Genomic DNA, 2107 nt, shown 5'->3' with positions numbered 1-2107 from the left:
AGTGGAGTCGCAGGTAGATAAGATAGTGAAGAAGACGTTTGGCAAGCTTTCCTTTATTGGTCAGAGTATTGAGTACAGTAAATGGGAGGTCATGTTGCCTTTGTAAGGATGTTGGTTTGGTCACTTGTGAAATATTGTGTGTAATTTGGGTCTCCTTCCTATCAGAAGGATGTTGTGAAACTTGAAAGGATTCAGAAAAGATTTACAAGGAGGATATTGCCAGAGTTGGAGGATTTGTGCTGTAGGGAGAGGCTGAACAGGTTAGGGCTGTTTTCCTTGGAGCATCGGAGGCTGAGCGGTGACCTTATAGAGGTTTACAAAATTATGGTGGGCATGGAAAGGATAAATAGACAAAGTCTTTTCCCTGGGGTCGGGGAGTCCAGAACTAGAGGGCATAGGTTTAGGGTGAGAGGGGAAAGATATAAAAGAGACCTAAGGGGCAACGTTTTCACGCAGATGGTGGTACGTGTATGGAATAAGCTGCCAGAGGAAGTGGTGGAGGCTAGTACAATTGCAACATTTAAAAGCCATTTGGATAGGTATATGAATAGGAAGAGTTTGGAGGGATATTGGCTGAGTTCTGGCAGGTGGGACTAGATTGGGTTGAGATATCTGATTGGCATGGAGGTGTTGGACCTCAGGGTCTGTTTCCGTACTGTACATCTCTATGACTCTATGACTCTAAGTTGTTTACAAACATGCAAAAGATTTAATACTAAGCAGATTGGCATAAAGATATAAATCAATAAATCTCAAAGAAAAACATTAGAAATGAAACATAAAATAAACATTATAAAAAAGTAACAGTGCTGTATTAAGACTGCCAGAAGGTGTCTGACAAGGTACCTCACAAAAGGTTAAAAGCTTGGTTGGAGAATTGGCCAATTGGCAGGTAAACAGCAAGTGGGGATAATGATTTCTTTTTCAGGTTGACAATCCATGACCAGTGGGGTTCTGCAAGAATCAGTGTTGTGACCTCAACTGTTTACAATAAATGAGAAAGTAAGTGAACGTACTGTTGCCAAATCTATTGACAGAAAAATAGGCAGAATGGCAGATTATGAGAGAAATAAAGTTTAGAAAGAGAGAGATTGATAGGTTGCGTAAGTGGGCAAAAAGTTGGCAAATGGAGCACAGTATGGGGAAATATTAAGTTCATTTTGAAATGGAGGACTAAACAACAGAATATATAAACAGAAAAACTGCAGAAAGCCGCAACACAAACAGACTTAGGGATACTTGAACATGATACACAAAAAGCTGACAGACAGGTGCAGCAGATAATCAGGAAGGTTAATGGAACGTTGGTCCTTATTTCAAGCATGTTGGAGTATAAAATTCATTGAATCCCCACAGTGTAGGAGCAGGCCATTTGGCCCATCAAGTCCGCACCAACCCTCTGAAGGGCATCCCACCCTGACCCACCCCCTACCCTCTCCATGTATATCCCTGGACATTACCGGCAATTTAGCCTGGCCAATCCACATAACTTCTAAATCTTTGGACTGTCGAAGGAAACAGGAGTATTGTTGTCCTGCTCCCCCTCCCACTCTGCCGAGGATATGGAGGTGCTGGGCCTCCTCCACCGCCGCTTCCTCACCACCAGACGCCTGGGGGAAGAACGCCTCATCTTCCGCCTCGGAACACTTCAACCCCAGGGCATCAATGTGGATTTTAACAGTTTCCTCATTTCCCCTTCCCCCACCTCATCCTAGTTTCAAACTTGCAGCTCCGCACTGTCCCCTTGACCTGTCCGGACTTGTCCGACCTGCCCAGCTCGTTTTCCACCTATCCACTCCACCCTCTCTTCCCTGACCTATCACCTTCATCTCCTTCCCCACTGACCTATTGTACTCTATGCTACTCTCTCCCCCCCCCCCCCCTCCTCTAGCTTATCTCTCCATGTTTCAGGCTCTCTGCCTTTATTCCTGATGGAGGGCTTTTGCCCGAAACGTCGATTTTGCCTGTCCTCGGATGCTGCCTGAATTGCTGTGCTCTTCCAGCACCACTGATCCAGAATCTGGTTTCCAGCATCTGCAGTCATTGTTTTTACCTCGTTGATTTTAACCCTACTGCGAATCCTCTTGCAAGGATGCCTGCCTTGAAG

Source organism: Chiloscyllium plagiosum, chromosome 16 (assembly GCF_004010195.1).
Source record: "Chiloscyllium plagiosum isolate BGI_BamShark_2017 chromosome 16, ASM401019v2, whole genome shotgun sequence".
Classification (NCBI taxonomy): Eukaryota; Metazoa; Chordata; class Chondrichthyes; order Orectolobiformes; family Hemiscylliidae; genus Chiloscyllium; species Chiloscyllium plagiosum.
This window is presented reverse-complemented; position numbering follows the sequence as displayed.